The following is a 15,333-nucleotide window of genomic DNA, read 5'->3' as shown; positions in this document are numbered from 1 at the left end:
ATTTTGAACAAAAATTAAAAAAAAGTAATTATAATAAAAATTAAAAATAAGTAAATAAATACAATCTAAAAAAAAGAATTAATCATGAATAGATTGCACATACAGCTCGTGAACAGACATTTTTAGCATTACAAATGTTAGCTTACTAAACTTTGAATACACAAAAGCTTGCCATATTATAAAACTGTTTTGTTCTTCTAATCAAAGGGTGGATGCACCATTCAAACAGAAAGAAAGAAAGGTTATGTAGTGAGGTTTTATTAAAATATTAAAAACAAAAATCCAATCTCAACAATTACATTTCTCGACCTTAGCAATAAAATAAATGATGAGACCAAATAACATTTTTGTGAATGGTTGAAAAAGTCCTGCATTGCAACTGTATAAAATGAAAATTGATCAAGTTTATATCAATAGTTTAATATGACATGTATTTATCTTCGTATGTTTCTCTCTCTCCCTCCCTTCCTCCTACCAATGAATTTGAAAACCAAGGTCTCAGTGTCAATGAGCATATCTTTCAAATTTGATATTGGTTATGCTTTCGGATTAAACTCTAATCTAAAAATATAACCTCAATTTATGAAAATGTATTTAGTTAAATGTCTGTAGAAAAATTCAGGTGAGTTTTTATACACAAAGCCCAATATGTTTTAATTTTCTAAGTAGAAAAGTTTGGGACCTATACGTTATTCGAAATAAAAGTAGAAATGACTCCTATACCTGCCACTCAAAAGACATCATGTCAAAATGGAAATGTGCATTCCTGTAACTGGAATGTGAAGTAGCTTTTTGGTTATTTCTCATCGTGGCTGTGTATGGGCAGAGAGATTGGAAGGGTGGGGGAAGCTCTTTTAAGGGAAAATAGAGTATGCCACATGTCACCCATATATCCAACTTCCTAAACGCCTTATGATTTACTGAGACATTTTCCATTTAGGGACACTGCGTACATCACTCCATGGTAGCACTGTGCCTGTTGTAACCTTTTGATGCCTTATGCTCAGGTATAGCATAAAGCAGGCTGTGGTTTTAAACTCCTTGGAGATAACTAACTGAATTTAAACATAAAAGTTTGAGGAACAAAAAAGGTAGCTATACAAAACTTTTGGAAAGAGATAGAGAGTAGAAAAGAGAGTGGGAGAGATAGACTCATTTATGAAGCAGCATCTAGATAAAAAACAATTATGGAAAATTCCATTGGGTTTTAAAAATTCATTTAAAAACTACCCACTATGAATGCTAGGGAATTCTCTCTGTTTTCTATGTATTATTATCAAAAGTTGAGGCCAATGTACGCAAGTCAGTTTGAATCAATAGTAGAATACAGTCAAGCAATTACTCGTATATTGTTTGAAAACTATCTATTGTTTTGAGAAATGGAGCTCACGCTCGATTTTCTAACATTTTTATATTAGTAGACACAGCCAAAGAAGAACTTAAAAGTGTTGTTGCATTCTGATGTCAGGATTTATTTTGATTGGATTCTGTTCGATTTTAATAGCCTGCAGCTGTGTGAAAATAAGGGCTGCCTTCTCCTTTCCCAAAAAACTAACTCTATGTGGTAGAAGATAATTTCCTTTAGTCTCACTAGGAACCAACAAGCAAGAATATAAAATCATAGTATTTAGTCCCAACTTCCCTCCACTCTCTGAGTTCTACAGGAACAATAAATTTATCAGAAGAACTGCATGAAAAATGTCATGTGATTCTTAAAAGGCAAATTACTGAGGTTACTGTGGTAACCATTTTTTAAAAAGCATTGCAATACAATCTAACCTGAAAGAAGATACTTGAACTGCTAACACCTATTAATTGCTTTAGAGCTGTTAGACTTTAGCTACCCATTTTGGGCTATTTCTTATGATTCTGAAGTCACATCTAAGAAAAGAGTGGCAACCCTAGATATACAGTCAGTCTAAGCATCTGGAAGTTTAAGTGTTGAATGTGTTGTGTGGACAAAAGATTGTAAAATAAAATCTAAGCTTCAAAAGTGGTTTAAACTTTGATATAAAATTATATTAACTAATTATTTTTGGCTCATTCTTGCTAGCATCTCTTGGCTGTTGGAAAATATTCTTGGCACTAAACATTTTTCTTTTTTCTGCTTTGCCTTCCTTGTCAGGTTGGGGAAATCATTCCTTTAAGAATTAAGTTCCAAGATAATAAAGTAATTAGTAGACTGGCCAAGAATAACCCTTGGGCAAGATGGATTTTATTTTCTTCTGCATGGCTAAATGTATTACATTAGGTAAATGATTTAATCTCTTTGTTCTTTATTTCCCAACTTGCTGATGGGAATAGTTCAGGGAACAAGTGTAAAAATATGACATACTTTAAGAATTCAGGTTGTACATAATAAAGTAGGAGAAATTTTCCTACATGTCCTCTCAAATTTCTCCTGAAGGAAAATGTAAAGAACAAAATGAAGAATAAACAACACAATAAATAATGTCCTTAGCCCTATGTGACTAAGAGTGAGAAGTCAGGACTGAGACAACGCTGGAGGCTGCTAGAGCCAATCAGACCCCTGAATGGACACTTCTCCAAAGAACATACAGATGGCCAATAGACATGAAAAAACGCTCAACATCACTAATCATCAGAGAGATGCAAATTAAAATGGCAATGGGTTATCACCTCACACCTGTCAGAATGGCTACCATCAATAAATCCACAAACAACAAGTGCTGGCGAGGGTGTGGAAAAAGGGGAACCCTACCTAGTACTCTGCTGGTGGGAATGCAGACTGGGGCAGCCACTGTGGAAAACAACATGGAGGTTCCTCAAAAAATTAAAAATGGAACTGTCATTTGACCCAGTGATCCCACTTCTGGGGATATATTCTAAAAATCCCAAAACACCAATCAGAAAGAATATATGCACCCCTATGTTCATAGCAGCACAATTTACAATAGCTAAGATATGGAAACAGCCTAACTGTCCATCAGTAGATGGGTGGATAAAAAAGCTGAGGTACATTTATATAATGAAATACTATGCAGCTGTAAAAAAAAGAAAGATCTCTTATCCTTTGTGACAGTATGGATGAACCTGGAGATTATTATACTAAGCCAAATAAGCCAGCCAGAGAAAGACAAATATCACATGATCTCACTTATACGTGGAATCTAATGAACAAAGTAAACTGATGAGCAAAATAGGTCCAGAGACATGAATCATGAAACAGACTGACAGGTCTTAGAGGGGAGAGGGGTGGGGGAAGTTGGGAAGAGATTAACCAAAGACCCTATATGTATATATGTATAGCCCATTGACACAGAAAATAGTGTGGTGAAAGCCTGGGGTGGGGTGGGGGTTGGGTGGAGGGGGCATAGTGGGGAAAAATTGGGGACATCTGTAATACTGTCAACAATAAAAAAAATTGAGGAACAACGCCATGAAAGGCATAACCAATGTTGCTTTGGTTGTTTTATATCAGAGAAGGGGAAAATGTCTCCCATATTATTCTTAGTTCTTCGGCTGGTCTAACAACCAAATTGACACGGGACAGATTAACAGGAGAAAAAACAAATTTAATTCATACATACAGAGGTCTCATACAAATGAGACGTAAAAAAAATGACTAAATCAAGGACCTTTTACATTTTTTAAGCAAACAAATCATAAATTCATGAAAACAAGACAAAGAAACGTAGGCTTGGGTGCTCAGTTAGTAAAGAAGTAACAAGGTTTGTTTATATAGTTTTTTCAGCCTTGAATTCCCTCTCTCTGGTGATAAGGATATCTCTCTAACTCTTAGTATAGGAGGGTACATTTCACATTGGGTATTTATTTTCCTGATTTCAGGAAAGTCAGAATGTCCTTTTTGCACTGGCTGTTTCTCAAGTAACTTTAATTCAAAATAATATGCCACTTTGGCATATTTAGCGGCAGCCATACCTGAGCCCCAACAGTTAGAATACATTGAGATCTATGATTACAGGAAAGGTTAAGGAAGTCCTGCAGAGGCCCCAGTATGATGATACAGAACCATGGGGGAGGGAAGCTAAAGGAAAATATGTGCTTATAGACCATAAGTGATTTCTCTTTGAAGGGGAACAGACTATGTCTCTTTGGCATAAGGGCTATCTTGAGCTAGTTATTTTTTAAGAAACAGCAGACACAGAAAAAACTCTGAAGGGTAGAAGTTACCCTTTTGTAAGGAACATTTACATTTATAAGGGAAATCTCCATCTGTAAGAGTGTCTTCCTCTCTGTATCAGAAGATGAGGGTGAGTCTAAATTCTAGAAACTCTTAACTGAGAACTCAAGGAATTAAATCTGCATAACAATCTTAGCCTTGTTTATTGTGCTTTGCCTGGTAACCTCCCATTTCTGTCTTCTATACCCAGCATCTTCTTTTTAGCTGGGGCTAGTATTTAAGGCTATGGCTTGGACCATTTCAGATTGTTGCTCAGTTTTCTTGGGTCTTTCCCAGGTATACAGGAGGTATACTGTTATTAAACTTCTGTTTGTTTTTCTCCTGTTAATCTCTTGTTTTATTACTGGGCTTGTGAGTGTGAGTGTGTGTGTGTGTCTCAACCAAAAACCTAAAAGGGTAGAGGTAAAATTATTTTCCTCCCCCACATAGCATTCAAGATCTATGAAAATCAACCATATTTCTATATATTAAGAATGATTACTCTGAGAATGAAATGAAGAAATAATTCCATTCACAATAGGATCAAAAAACTTAAAAGTAGATTTACCAAAAGAGGTATAAGGTATGAATATTGAAAACTATAGAATATTTCTGAGATGTATTAATTAATATCTAAATCAATGAAGATGGTCATGAATTGGAAGACTCAATATTGTCAGGATGTTAATTCTCCCCAAACTGATCTATTAATTACTGGCAATTCTTCTCAAAATCCAGTCTTGTAGGAACTGGCAAGCTGATCCTAAAATTTATATGGAAAAGCAAAACATTTAGCATAGCCAAAACAATTTTTAGAAAAAACTGTTCAATTTTATACTTTATATAAAGCTCTAGAAATCAAGGCAGTGTGGTATTGGTTCAAGGATAAGTATATAGACCAATTGAACATATTATAAACCTTTACATTTACCATTAACTGATTTTCAACAAAGATGCCAATGCAATGTCATAACAAAAGGTTAGTAGTTTCAAGAAATGATGCTGAACTGAAACTAATATATGTCAATTATATCTAGATTTTTTTAAAATGGGGTATCTAACCACATGTAAAAAGAAAGTACTTAAGACTCTTGTCTCACACTATACACAAAAATTAACTCAAAGTGGAACATAAGCTTAAATGTATTAGATAAAACTCTCAAAATTTTAGTATTTTTAAAAATTGTGGTAAAAAATAAATGCATAACATGAGATGTATCCTCAACAAATTTTTAAAATATCTTTTTATTTATTTCAGAGAGAGGAAGGGAGAGGTAGAGAGAGAGAGAAACATCAATGATGAGAGTCATTGATCGGCTTCCTCCAGCATGCCCCCTGCTGGGGATCAAGCCTGAAACCTGGCATGTGCCCTGACTGGATGATAGGTCAATGCTCAACCACTGAGCCACACTGGCTGGACTCAACAAACTTTTAAATGTACAGCACAGTATTGTTAACTATAAGCACAGTATTATTGAAGGGGTTCCCAAGATGTGCTACTTGGTATGTGGATTATTTTGAGAAGAAAGCAATTGAGACCCTGCAGGCCCAAGAGAAAAGTTTTAACTTGTCCTTAAAGGATTTAAATTTGAAACCTTGCCCTCAATAAGAGTTATTACCAAAAACAGTTTTTTATGACCTGTCTATAGGGCAGGGCAAACTTCTAATTATTGAACATCTGCTCTTCTTATTGCCCTGTGAATGACCTTCCTCCCCTCTGAAGCCCCGGGGCACCTGACCTCATCCTCAGCTCAGAATGCCATATTTTCCATTACTGACTCTGAACCTCTCATGTATGTGGGGTTCCTACTATATGTATGTAATTAAATCTGCTCATTTTCTCTTGTTAATCTGTCTTATGTCTATTTGATTATACCAGTCAAAAAAAAAACACAAAAAACACCCTTGAAATGGAGAGGAAAGTTTCTTCCTCCCTCACATTGTACAATAGATCTCAAGAATTTCCTCATCTTGTATAACTGAAACTTTATACCCATTAAAGAGAAACTTCCCATTTCCCCCAACCCCTGGCCCCTGCCAAGCACCATTGCATTTTCTGCTTCTTTTGAGCTTCACTACTTTAGATACCTCATATAAATGTAATCATTCACTATTTGTCTTACTGTGGCTGGCTTATTTCACTTAATGTATGTCTTCATGATGATTCCAACTTCTTAAAAAGACTTATAATCTTTCCTCTCCATCAACCCCTCTGTACAAAAAAAAAAAATTTTTAGACCTATTTTCTCCTTATGGTGAAAAATACATAATCTTAAATTTAACAGTACTTCCAATATACTTCAGTCCTTTCTCCTCCATTAAATTCAAGTAAATTAAATGTGCCCTGGTTGGTTTTGTGGAGTGGCTCGAGTGTCAGCCCATGCACCCAAGGGTCTCCAGTTGGATTTCCGGTAAAGGACACGTACCTGGTTTGCAGGTTTGACTGGCCTCTGTTGGGATGCATGCTGGAAGCAACCAATTGATGTGTCTCTTTCACATCAATGTTTCTCTCTCTCTCTGTCTCTCTTCCCCCCTTCCATCCCTCCCTTCCACTCTCTCTAAAAATCAATGGAGTAAATGTCTTCAGGTGGGGATTAACAACAAAAAAACCCCACACAAGTAAATTAAATGTAAGGTTGTATTAGTTAGAAATGTTTTCCTGACTAGCTATAAGGACATTCTTGTTTCCTTAACCAGAAGCCTGGATATAGGCAACTAGTTATAAGTTATTCAGAAACCCAACAATATCACTAAAGATAATGGCTTTCCCATACTGTCTACCATCCTCACCATATGCAGGTTTGACATTTTACAGTTACATGTGGCTGCTACAACTCTAGGCATCAGGTTCTCATAATAGTATCCGAAGCAGAAAGTAAAGCATAAGGATAAAAGACTTTCTCTGAGGAGATAGAAATCTTATCCAAAAGACAAACTAATTTTCAGAAGGCTCACAGAAATATTGTCTTGGATTCCATATCCAAAAATTTATCCTACCTGCAAGGGAGAGTAGAAAATGGGTATCTATCAGTCTTTGGGTTTGGGTGCAAAAAAAAAAAAAAAAAAATTCCAGGGTTTTATCAGGAAGCAACAAAGGGTAAATAGATGTTAAGCAGATAAGAATGTCTGCCAGAAATCCTTTTTATTAAAAACAGCATTTTTTATGACCCAATATTTTTAAAGTTGTGTGTATCTATATTTATACAAACATTCACAAAGAGATGCAAGCAATAATATTTACCAAAGGCTGGTCATGTTTATTTATAAATGGTTAAATTGGGAATAATATTTTTTAAAAAATATATCTTTATTGATTTCAGAGAGAGGAAAGGAGAGGGAAAGAGAGAGAAACATTGATGATGAGAGTCACTGATCGGCTGCCTCCCGCACGCCCCCTGCTGGGGATGGAGCCCGAGACCCGGGCCTGTGCCCTGACTGGGAATCGAACCCTGATTGCCTGGATCCTAGGCCAATGCTCAACCGCTGAGCCACGCCTGGCCAGGCAGGGATAATATTTCTGCTTTCATCCTCATCCAATGCTTGAATCATTTTTTAACACGTATCAATTTTATAATATTAATAAACCAATTATTCTTTTAAAAGGCTTTAAAATAATTCTTATGTAAATCAAGATGCTTTCAATGACAGTATTATTACTAATAACAAATCTATATGGAAAGGAATTTAAAAAAAACATTTTGCAATCTATGGTATACTGATTTCCTTAAAGTAAAGTAGATAATATTATTTTAACAAAAGTAGACTGAGGACAAGAAAACCTAACTTATTATAATAAAGGTGAGTTAATTTACATTTTTAGAAAAAGTTGCAAAGGGACTTGATTTTTTATATATATTCTTGTATCTAGTGCTGTTTACTTATAATAAGCAAGAAATACATAAGTTTAGGGCTTTATATGGATAGATAGATTTTATTTGAACTCTATAAATCTAGTATAAATAAGGCAAAAAATCATATATAACAGCAATATAGTGCTAAATTCACAAAAGCCTTTTATATTCTTCAATAAATGTTGGTTCCCTTCCTTTTCCTACAGATGGTACTAACAGTTCAGGCCTACAGCTATCTTTTCCCACATCACAATTATATTCAATTGACTGGGAAGAGCCTCCAGCAGGCTATCTAATTATGGAGTAATTTTTTGGAAAGTTTTCATCAAAGTTTCCTTAAAAGAGCCCTTAATCTGCACTAGTAACTGATCAAAATAGTCCTGTTAACCAAAGATGTTTCCTAACTTCACAAACTAAGGCATTAAAAAATTAGCCAACACCCAATATCTGATTCTTTCTCCCTCTTTCATTTTCTCCCAAGCAGATGGAGGAAGAGGGAGATCAATAACCACCAGGCATAATTGCTATTCGAGCCATCACTAATGATTTAAAACAGGAGTACTCCAAATAAATCTTAGGGAGCATTGATTACATTAAAATATAGTCAAACCCATTACTCTAGCCTAGTGGTTATAAAACTATGGTTTTCAGACTAGTAGCATCAGCATCACCTAGGAAGTCTTTAGGAATGCAAATTGTGGGGCCCTACTCCAGACCTACTGAGTGAGAAACTTGCGTGTGTAAAGACCAACAATCTGTATATTACCAAGTCCTCTAGGTTATTCTAATGACTCCTCAATTTTGAAAACCCCTGCTCTAGTCTTTAACCAACTCATTTTACCCAAAGCTTTTTTCTTCGCTCTTTTTCTTTTCTCTTCATACCATATGTCTTATTCCAGCCAATGCATCCAGAGGGGGTATTCCTTGTTCTCATGGTAGTATTTAGCATTAAGGTTCTATTTTTACCTCTATGTTTATAATGTATGTCAGTTTACAGTTTCAAACATTCAGAAAAGAAGAAACCAAGAGGCTTCCTCAAGATAATAATGTTTGTCCAAGGTCTATCTTGCCCTCTAAAAGAATATGATTCTGGAGATGACACTTCTTTGTTCCCACAACCCTTTTATTCACTCTTCTCCTTTCTCCTAAAAAGAGAGTAGAGAAGGCCCTGGCCGGTTAACTCAGTTAGCTGTTTAGAGCATTGCCCCATACACCAAGGTTGTGAGTTTGATCCCCAATCAGGGTAAACACAAGAATCAACAAATCAATGTTTCTCTCCCCCTCCCTCTCTCTCTGTAAAGATCAATTTAAAAAATTAAAATAAAAAAATAATAAATAATAAAAAGAGGGTAGAGAGAGGAGGGGCAAGGAGAGAGGAAATTAAAAATCAAGAAAAGCTGATGGTTTTTACAAATAAGAATACTCATGGTTGCATACTTAGATTTTTCTTCCCCATTTTATGTATTTTTTTAGTAATGAAAAAAGCTATTTGAACTATTTAGAAACTATTCAAATTTGAAAAAACATTTGAAATTCTTTCAACTTGAGCTTCAAGCTCACCGAATTAAGCTGGATTCCTCACATTGTTTCTAATGAAGCAAGAAAGACTGTGCTATTTTTGCAGCCATAGATGTTTGTCAGCTCATTAGCATCGCTTGTCTTTTTGCTTTCTCTTCATTCTTTCATATATATTTTTCCCTCAAAGTATTAAAGAAAAAAGTACAAAAGGTGTATCTTGGCATCTATGTAGAAACTCAGTTTATAAAATTCCATTCTCTGTACTTATATGACACACAAATCATTCCCTATTTCCCGCAGATATATAATGCTTTCAGTTAAATTAATATTGTCTTTGTAAGACTCTTATTTTTATTAAAACTATATTAGTTTACCCCTTCTTAAACTATACATATTTAAATTCTCATTTCTAGGGTTTCAATTTATTTAAAAACTTGACTTGGGTTAAAAGGTGTCCCCAGTCTGGCCGGCATGGCTCAGTGATTGAGTGTTGACCCATGAACCAGGAGGTCACGGTTCGATTCCCGGTCAGGGCACGTACCAGGGTTTCAGGCTCCATCCCCACCAGGGGGCGTGCAGGAGGCAGCCGATCAATGACTCTCTCATCACTGATATTTCTATCTCTCTCTCCCTCTCCCTTCCTCCCTCTGAAATCAATAAAAACATTTTTTTTAAAGTGTCCCCAAATATATTTTTAAATTAATAAGAAATCTGTAAGTTTTGAAAGAAAAAGAGCACTAACAAAATATCTTGTTCTTGTTAAGAAATAAAATTCGCAAGTTATTTTTATGCTTTACAAAGAGTCTAGCTGCATTAGTTATCTATTATCTATAATAACAAAGAATTCAAAATTTAGCAGTTGAAAACAACAAAATTTATAATCGCACAGTTTCTGTAGATGAGGAATATGGAAGGAGTTTAGCTGGTTGCCTCTGGCTTATGCTCTCTCATGAGGCCACAGTTGCTTTTGTTTCTTTGGCAGGGGCTGCACATCTGTAGCGTTAAATGGTGTGAGGGTTGGGGTTTACATTCAAACTCACTCATGCAAAAGTTGGTAGGCCTTGGCCCCTCTCTAGGTAGGCCTCCCCATAAGACTTCCTCACAGAATAGTAGCTGGCTTCCCCCAGGGTGAACAATGCAAGAGAAAGAGAGTGCACTCAAGAAAAAGTCTCCATATTTTTATAACCTAATATCAGTAGTCTCATTGATCACTCTGCTACATTCCATTTATTAGAAGTGAGTCAAAATGTCTAGCACAGTCTCCAGGGGAAAGGATTACACGAAAGGGTAAATACCAGGAGGCAGGGATTATTGGGGACCAATTTAGAGGCTACCCACCACACTAGCATACAAACACAAAATAATGTCATGCTTTTTTCTCCAGATTCACAAAATTCCCTAATGAACTAGGAATAATATATCTATATTCATAAACTCTGAATTTGCATTTTTGAAAATTATTATGTACATAATTTTATATCATTGAATTATAACTAAGAAAAAGTTCCTACAAAATTCCATGTGCATTTTTGAAGCATGAAAACTGGAATTTTGGGAAGAGATAGAGATAGAAACAAAAAAGGTAGAAATACAGAAAGACAGAAATAGAGATATAGTATGTATACAGTTATCAACATAGACATATTGATATCAAAATAAATAATATATTATTGTATCATTAAGGTATAGCAGTAAACAGACTGTATACTCAAAAGTGTTTAACTGGAAAATAGATTTTTAAAGGGTCTATTACAGAGACGTGGGCAGAGTTATGTGATCTGACAAGGAACTAGTGACAACAGAAAGCCAGTATGGCCCCTGGGCCAGAAGAGGCAAGAGTAGAAAAATGTATTATCTTAACATGATGAAAGCTGGAGCCTTGGAAAGTGGAGTGTACATTAAAGGTAATATGTATATAAAATACCTATTTAAATATAGATTCTGCTCCAGCAAGCTTGGAGTGAGCCAGAGATTCTGTGCTTCTAACAAGACCCCAGGTAGTGCTGATGCTGTGGGTCCACAGAATAACTCAATCACCGCAACTCAAAGAGGCGAGGAAGAAATGGGAAGAATGAACACGCCAGTCTTTCCTCTCTGTCCACCTTCTAGGAGTGCTTCCATTGTCTAAATGTAACCAAAAGCCAAAGGTAAAGAAGAAGAAATGATGTAGCCTATAAGGAGAATCTTCCTGGGGCCCAGAGCAGAGCAAAGACAGCCACAAAATAGATAGAGGGCCTTGTAGAATTTCTCGCACTTGTGCACCTCGGTACCTAACTAAATATTCAAGAAGGCCCCTCTGTGGATGTCCAGGCTTCTCTCTCTGCTTAGTGCTCTCTTCTCAGGTAATCTGTTGTATGAACTCTACTTGCTTTGGTTTCCCCAGATTCTCACCTGTGTCTCTTCAACTCAAGGATTCTGCTGGACTCCACCTAGGTTCCCCCCTCTACACTGTGTTTTCATTATTTCCAGGTTTGTTTGTCTGTTGTTATATCCAAGATTTTTTATTTTTGCATACTTCCAATATATATTTTTTCATTGGATTAAAATTAACTTTTAATGAAATGTTTCTTTTGACAGTCATTTATAATAACGAAAATGTAAAATGGAAGTGAAATTTATTTCCAATATATTGCCTGTTTTCTTGTTGTTTTTGTTATTTCAGGCAGGAGGGTAAGTCCAGGGTCTGTCACTCCACCTTGGTCAGAAGAAGAAATTTCTCACATGAATTATTGCTAATAATTTATTGTTAAATCAGGGACACTCAGTTACAGAATCATATTATTTTATATACAAATTGAGTCTAATGGCACGTCTCTTTTAAGTAGGATGAGGGCAGGAGGTTAGATAAAGGGTTGTCTTTGAAATTTAAAAGGCAATATTATATTAGTATTTCAACTTTATTATTTGAAGTCACCCATTTTATAAGTACATCAATTGAACTCCCAATCCCCTACATTCCCATTCTAGTCTCATTTCCTTAGTAGTTTTGCAAATTATTCAACTTTTGTGTAAGAATATTTTATAACCCATCTTGGTCCCAGTTAAGAATTCAAGATATGTTATTAGTATAAATGAAATGGATCAATAAAATATAATTTAGAAGTAGGTAAAGAAAGATAAAGTAAAAAAACCAAGAATAATTCATGTAATATGATATGTCTCCTAAAAAATTCACAATGTATAGTAGTCAGGATAAGAAATGGATATGGAAGCAACATTCTGGGGTGCTGGAAACATTCTCTATTTTGAACTGGCTGGTGAAATCTTGGGCATAAAAACTCAACATAACATAAAAATTCATTAATCTGTACACTTAAGATTTGTGCACTTTATTGTATGGAAATTATATATCAATAAAAAAAGCAATTAAAATTTATTTGTATATTTGCCACAGATGGAATTGAAATTTACCTCTGAGCTTCCCAGCAGTCAGTAAACAAAAAAGGACCTCTTTTTAATTTCACAAATCACACTACAGAGAAAATAAAGGAAACATATTGGATCATAATTAACTTTAACTTAGTTCTTCAAAATATTTAAAAGTTTACAAATAATTTCATAGAAAGGTCTGTCTTTGGTATCTGTGTTCTGAGACAGGAAGGGAGAAAGAAGAAAGCATTGAGTGTAGATTGAGTCATATAAACAACATATAAAGTTAATTAACCAAGCTTGTTAATATTATTTCTTATACCTTTCTTAAGCACACTCTGAACCATGGTATAATTTATGTTGCAAGAAATAAAGGGTCATGTTTGTCCTGGGAGCAAACAGGAAATGATTCATCCAGCTAGTGTGGAATGCACTGAACATTCCACAAAAAATTCCTTTGCCTTTTCTGAGAGCAATACCTTGAATCATGGGGCTCACGAGCAGCTGTGTAAGGCTTCCTGCAATTTCCTGTGATAATATATACTGTGTAACACACTCACGAAACTTTCCTTATCATTTGTAACCTAATAAGGAAAAGAAAACGTCGTTAAGCAATCAGATATGTCTTGGCCTCTGTCGAATTACCTGTCCACAAAGGCCCAAGAGATGGCTCAGGAATTGGAAAGCATAATTGAAATAGGCTGGCCTGGAAAATTTATAGAGCTATAAAAAAGTATGATCTCTTGGAATAAATGTGAAGATTTGTGTGCGTTTGTCAGCAGTAAAAACATAATCCTCAAAGCGGTACTAATCTGGCACCAAGAAAAAATGATGTCAAACTCTTCCTTTCTCGCTCATTTTTCTCTTAAGATTTGAGATGATAAAATAAATTTAAGTTTTAAACTAAGCCATTTAAGTAGTTTTGGATAATGTTCAGAGCAGCAAGGAGCTAGTTTCCCATTAGCAAATATTGTGAGATGGGGTAGGAAGAAGCAGGTGAAAACCAGAGGGAAATTAGATTTCTTCTAGCATTTTCTCCTTCCCTAAGATAATTTTGCTGTTCTATGACGTCTTGAACTGAACTATTAATTTGTAATAAATTCATAAAGCAGGAGACCTTTTCACTATGCTCCCCAAATAATAAATAACAATAATACTTATTATTTTTAAACAATAATTTTTTAAATGAAATTGTTATAATAATTTTAATAATGAAAGCAAATGAAATCAACCTCCAATTTTACGGTTAGTAAAAAGCCACTGCTTTTAATATAGTAAAATTTATTGTCAGTGTGAAAAATGTTTCCCCAAAAGAGTATTTTAACAAAGATACTCAAAATAATAGCCATCATTGGTATGTTTTACCTTTGAGCAAAATTTATGACAAACAGAGAGAGATACAACCATGCAATAATAAAAAGCATTGTAGTATATGACTTCAGGCTAAATCGCAGTGCCCTTCCTGTGGAATTACAAGCTCTTCTCCAGGCAGTGAATCACCCTTTTGTTCAATGGCATTTAGTGTCATACCCTAACTAGGCTGAATTAGTCTCTGGTTTGCCACGTAACATAACCTCAAACAATCTGCAAAATTGCAGCTGAAGTCATATCTTTAGATTCATGGGCCCAATTTTAACCTAAATTAGAAGAATAGTTGGGATAATTTCTTCTGAAGTTTTCCTCTTTAATATATTATTTCATACTATCAATTATAACCAAAAGATATGGTTTTTTGAATGGAATGGATGTCAATAAGACATTTCATTTGACCTCTCATTGTATCTCTTTTTTGCTCTGAGGTTAAATGCTTCTTTTCTTTTGAAGACAGTCTAATATATTTCTGAGTTATATTATCTAAGGTTGATTTTTCTTTTAAAAGACGATGATAGATAATCATAAAAGTATACAGGTTTATTTCTTCTTTTAGAAATAAAACTCTAATTGGAGGTTTGCACATGCATTAGGGAATTTATCCTTCTAAAGGTAGGAGCAAGAGTGATTTAAACAGCTAAGCTGATGGTCAATGCTCACCATACCTTTTTAAAATAAGTGCTGTGGGCCAGAAGCCCATAAACAAAACTTCATGTCTAATAAATAATGTGGTTGCTCTGATATCTTCACTTGCTTTTTAAGAGAAACACTTGGATAATCCTGGGCAATTTATAGGGCATAATAGTTTGGCAAATGTCCACATGTGATTTACTTAGAGAAGCAAATGACAGATCTGAGTACATGTCAGCTATTGCCCTTGTGTCACAAGTCAGGAAATACTTCAGGAACACAATCTTACTGAAAAAAGAAAAGGTGTGTTTTATCTCACCACTTGCCTTAAGTTTCCATTGGAAGTGTTTGCTCCTTACATCATTGCTGGTCTACTGTCTGATTTTCCTTCCCCCAGTTTCTACTGCTAACTTGATATGATCTGCCTTAAAATATCACTTTTATATTTTT

The sequence above is a fragment of the Miniopterus schreibersii genome (genome assembly GCF_964146895.1).
Source record: "Miniopterus schreibersii genome assembly, chromosome: X".
In the NCBI taxonomy this organism is placed as follows: domain Eukaryota; kingdom Metazoa; phylum Chordata; class Mammalia; order Chiroptera; family Miniopteridae; genus Miniopterus; species Miniopterus schreibersii.
The sequence above is the reverse complement of the archived record's forward strand: the minus strand, read 5'-3'. Positions refer to the sequence as shown.